Genomic DNA, 5,642 nt, shown 5'->3' with positions numbered 1-5,642 from the left:
TTGAATGGTCTGTTAGGAAATGACTCTGGGTGGGACCCCACACACCCAGCTATAAAGGGGAGGTTCAATAAAAAGAAGCGGGGGGATGGATGGTGGGGAACAGTTACCGGCCTCTTTCACAATGAGTATGTCACGTGCCTTCCAAGGAGCGATGGTCTCTCATTTTGGCCCTGTTAAGCTTTTGGCTTTTATAAGGGAATTTCAAAGTGAACACTTGTTTTTCTGGTATCAAGAGCCTGTGGACCTGCCCTCAGCATTGTTTTTTGTTCTCCAGTTCTCATTAATACCAGATGGCTTACAATCTCCTGATTTCCTCTTTTTCTTGGCTTCTAGATTCCTCAGTTCTGTCACCATCATGCCCCACTGCCATTTTGATTGTAACTTAGCCCTTTATTTCTTTCAATACATGGATTGAAATATCCAAAGCAATTATGAGTGTAGCCGACTTTACTGAGATCTGGGGGTGGTGGTAGGTGATGAGGGATCACTTGTTCACAGAGCCTTCCACTTTCTCAGTGGCTTTTGCTGTCCCTCATCTCCCTTCCCACCTTAGCTCTTCACTCACTCATTTCCAAAATGCTCCATATGCCTCTGAATTCCTTTTCCTGTCTTTGGCAGAGCTGTTTTCCTGTTCCACTCAAGTCTTCACAGCCCACACCAGACCCTTAGAAGGGTTCGCTTCTACTCCAAGTGTTATTCTCGGCAAAAGTTTTTTTTTTCCCCCTGAAAGGAATTATAGTGCCAGTTTTTAAAATAATTTCCCCTACCTCATTATAAAATGAAATCAATTTCTGCATTTGCTGTAAAAATGTTGTTTCGGACATTATCCATTACATCACTCAATTTCCCCCTACAAAGCTCCACATCAGAAACTTCTTTTAGATTTCAGTGCCAGAAAAAACTTTGCTCCTCCTAAAGCATGCTTTCCCCTCTCTGATAACAAGAGCCATATAACTTACCATGCTTTGTGAACTGTACAACTCTGAGCCAAATTTGTAGTTCTGTCATTGTAATTATGCTAAACATACAATTAGCATATTTGTATTTTTCTAATTTGCTTAGGTCATTTTATTTGTCTGTCATATTGGTTTGCTTTTTGTCGTAAGCCATTTCAAATCCTTTAAAAGAAAGAGTCAAGATAAAAATAAATTGATTGTTAACAAGTGAAATAAATAAGCAGCTTAGAGGTCATCTAAGGTAATACTATGCAGTATTTTTGACACCCTTCCCCCAGCTACTTAGATAAGGCAAGAGGCCCTGTGGACCTACCCCACTCATTTCCACTTCCCAAGGGGAAAAAAACTCAGTGAATATGCTGCCTTTAGATTAAACATGAAAAATTTAAAAATTTAATGCTTACTAATTCACTTGCTAGAAGTACCAGAAACAAGAATCAAGAAAGAATTTTGGAGATACTTTTGGTGCAAAAAGGTGTTTTTATTAAAGCACAGGGACAGAACCTGTGGGCAGAAAGAGCTGCATTGTGATTGTGAGGAGCTATTGATTATATACTTTTTTAAAAAAATAGATTTTATTTATCTATTTCAGAGGGAGACAGAGAGAAGGAACCCAAGAGCAGGGGGAGGGAGAAGCAGACTCTCTGCTGAGAAGGGAGCCGGATGCTGGCTCCATCCCAGGACCCTGGGATCATGACCTAAGCCAAAGGCAGATGCTCAACCTCAACCCACTGAGCCACCCAGGCACCCCTGATTATATAGTTTTAAGTTGGGAGGTAGAGATAAAGGAAGCCTCTAAAGGGATTTTTCATATGTTAAAGATTTATAGGATCCTGGAGATCTGGCTATTGTCAAGCTAAGGTTGTTTTTTGCCTCTAGCAAAGTATGAACTTTAAGGCCCTTGTGAGCTCCTTGAGAAATGTCATACTCTACCTATCTCAGGTATCAGTCAATGGGTTGCAAGTTGTAAGAAAACGTAATATTATCTACATTTCTTTTGCCTTTGTTCTCATCACACCATCTTGCATCCTTGTGATGTCACTCTTCTCCAAAAGACTTTGGTCTCTTATTCGACCCCAGTAGCCACTACAGTGACCCTCTTGGAAAGGGTTTCAACTGATTTTCAAGAGAATTCAACTCAAACGCACCTGTCCATGACTGCTCAGGCACTACTCCCTTTCTGCCCTAGGGCCTCCTTGTTGATGGTTAGGAAGAAGATACTATGGGATCTGGTTAGTGTCCATGTAAGTGTGACTGGGAAATGAGGAAGTAATACCCTGTAGTTAGCTCTGGGGCCACTCATTAGGCAAGAATACCAGACCACCCAAAGTGCTGGCCAAGAATGAGGGAATCTAAAATGGGTAGTGAAGGGGGCAGAAGATGAGGTGAATGTAAATTATGGCCTTATTGTGCTATGAGCTATAGACGTAGGAACTGAAGTTGGTTTCACTAATTTTCTTGCTAGAAGTCCCCTGCTTTGCTGGATTGCACTCTGTAACAGAGTAGTTGCACATACACTTTAGCTTCTCTCTGCTTTCTGGGGAAACTGGCTAAGATGTTGGTTTTTGAAAACTGGTCATTGGTCATGTATATAAATGAAAATCTGTGGAGGTGCACATTAGACTATGGGAAGGATTTCTGTCCTCTTTAGGCCCATGAAGAGACTCCTCATTGCTCACCCACTAGTAGATCACAGTATATCATCCTCTGAGACTCACTGATTCATAGGATTTTATCAAGGATCGTGTTATGGTGCTTGTGAGGTGGAATTCTTCCAGTAATTTACATAATTTAGTTTTCTTAAAAACAACTTTTAAGGCATTGGTTGAAAGATTTATTTATTCATCTTAGAGAGTGAGTACATGGGGGGGCTAGGGGCAGAGGGAGAGAGAGAAAATCTCAAGCAGACTCTGAACTGAGCATGGAACACAACTCAGGGTTTGATCTCTTGACCCTGAGATCATGTCCTGAACCTAAATCAAGAGGTGGCTACTTAACTGACTGAGCCCCCCAGATGCCCCTATAATTTAGTTTTCTAACAATATTGGTTGATGACAAGTATTAGAAAAGTACTGCTGAACTATACAATTCTCAGTAGAAATTTTGAGAGCTCTGGGGCGGCAGTTTTACTGCTGGTATTTTTTTGGGAGGGGTGCAAGTTACCATATTGAAGCTGGGAATGATTCGGCAGCCCGGGTGGCTCAGCGGTTTAGCGCCGCCTTCAGCCTGAGGGTGGTCCTTGAGACCCAGGATCGAGTCCCACGTTGGGTTCCCTGCATGGAGCCTGCTTCTCCCTCTGCCTCTCTCTCTCTCTGTGTGTGTGTGTGTGTGTGTGTGTGTGTGTGTGTGTCTCATGAATAAATAAATAAAATCTTTAAAAAAAAAGATGAAGCTGGGAATGACAGTAGATTGGAACAGCAGGGCTGAAAGCCTAGATTGGGCTAGTTAAGGAAAGACTATGGGAAAAGTTTTCAATTAGCAATAATCGCCTTGGATAAACCTCACTGGCTATGATACTGCCACTGTGCAAAGCTTAAGGAAAGACTATGAATGAAGTTTACAGGAATGATCAGAATGAAGGAATCACAGAAACCTGAGTGGCAACATAACAGATGCTCTGACATATGAGACCAGTGGCCAGGGGCCAGGAAGCAGGCTGGGGTTAGAATTCAGGAGAAGACAAAGCCATAAGCTGAGCTGATGTATTTGTTCAAAATCAGGGGAGCAGTAAAGGCACCTGGTGAGGACACCTGGAAATTAAGACAAGATCTCCTTCAGATAGCCAATCTTATATATTTTTTCTGGGTCTTTCTAGACTTCAGGGAGTTTAGTGGCCTAGGGTCTGAGGTTTAAAGACTGATGAAGGACAGCAATTCCCTACAACAGGCAAATTGAGAATTTTAAAGAAAAGGAACTTTAGCTTCTAGAAAAATGTTAGTGACTGTTAGTAGATTCCTATAAAAGAGAGAGCAATGTAGAATCAGCACAGGCCATATTTCTTCTGAGTTTTTCTTCCTTTTTCTTTGGAGCCTTTGGCTTTTATTTCCAGCTTGTTCTTTGAGGTGCAGACATACCTTTGAGGGCACAATGTGGACCTGAGCAATTGCTCAGCATTTAGTTAGCTGAGAAGAACTAATTTAAAATAAGATTGATAAAGATCTACTTTCTCCTTGGTTTATGTTAAACTGTCCTCCATCTGCTGGTGGTGACTCCTATTGCTAGGAAGAAACTTTCCAGAATAAATGGGAAGCATGCTATTGTTTTAGGAGATAGACTGATTTTCTGTAGTATGTCAATTACTATTTCTTGTCAGAAGCAAAAAGCATGGAAATACTTAGATCTTAAGAGAGAGTAGAACTGAGATGGCTGGGTGGCTCAGAGGTTGAGGGCCTGGCTTAGGCTCAGGTCGTGATCCCGGATCTGGGGATCGAGTCCCTGCATCGGGCTCCTTCGGAGGAGCCCGCTTCTCCCTCTGTCTGTGTCTCTGCTTCTCTCTCTGTATCTCTCATGAATAAATAATAAAATATAAAAAATAAGAGAGAGGACAGGACTTTCTTTTCCTGTATATTCTTATCTCCTTCAGTTGTTAAGAGTTGCTAATTAATGTCCCCATATGATAGATGAGGAAAGTGAAGCTCAAAGAGTTAAGCAATTTGCAGAGTAAGTACAGATGTCATGCCAGGTCTGTCAGGCTCCAAAGCCTGAGCTCTGTCACTAAAATGCCCTTCAATTATTTTCATCTATCCACAAATGACAAGAGAATCTTTATGGAGTTTTCTTTTTGAGAATTCCACTGTTTTGTCACCATTCTTGTGTACTTGGTTTAGAAGTTCAGGAAATACTGAAAAATTAAAATGAGGCAGTATCCGTGAAATTGTTAAAAATTATTTAGTACTGTCTTTTCAAATACTGGTTGTATTGAGACAGATAAAAGGACAAAGCCCCTCAAAAATTAATTTGGTTTTAACACAAAGTCCTATTGTAAAGTGCAAAGATTAGCTACAGAAATGTATGTAGAGCGAGACATTCATTAGAATGGGAAAAAGAAGAGGAGCTCTATGCTCAACTTAGGGAAAGAATCATAAAGTCTTGGCTAGCAGAGACCTTTAAGACTGGGGGACTCTTTCCTTGCTGCAACTTAAACTCTTGGAAATTTAATCAAAAACAACAAGCACTACGATTCATGGAAGCTACCACAGAAAAATTACCTAGATGGAAAGACCGAACCAACCTCTAGGGCTTCCTTAGCAAATCCAGTCCTACGTTGGTATTAGAAATATCCTAGTTTAAAAGCGTATTCGGATACTTTTGGTCACATTCTTTCTGATTCATAAATATTATTGGTCTGCAAGTATGTTATAGTTAGGTCTGTCTACAGTAAGAATGAGTTATATTGGAGGTTTTCTAATTGAGAGATTGGACATTAAAACAGGCAGCTGAATTTTAATGAAGTTAGGAATAATATAACAGATGCTTCATTAATTACCATATTCAATATTCTCCTTTCCATATCTTTAAGAATAACATCGGCCTCTATTTTTAAAGATTTTATTTATTTATTTATTTGAGAGAGAGAGAGAGAGAGAGAGAGAGAGCATGAAGGGGGAGAGGGAGAAGCAGATTCTCCATTGAGCAGGGAGCCTGATGCGGGGCTCTATCCCAGGACCCTGGGATCATGACCTGAGC

General features: G+C 40.8%; 1 pseudogene; it reads right to left on the bottom strand.

Annotated features, from left to right (window-relative positions):
- Window positions 1–3,410: 3,410 nt before the first annotated feature.
- On the bottom strand, window positions 3,411–3,490 carry LOC129502983 (U4 spliceosomal RNA; annotated as a pseudogene).
- Window positions 3,491–5,642: the final 2,152 nt, after the last annotated feature.

This window comes from Nyctereutes procyonoides, unplaced genomic scaffold (genome assembly GCF_905146905.1).
Source record: "Nyctereutes procyonoides isolate TBG_1078 unplaced genomic scaffold, NYPRO_anot_genome, whole genome shotgun sequence".
Classification (NCBI taxonomy): domain Eukaryota; kingdom Metazoa; phylum Chordata; class Mammalia; order Carnivora; family Canidae; genus Nyctereutes; species Nyctereutes procyonoides.
This window is presented reverse-complemented; position numbering and strand designations above follow the sequence as displayed.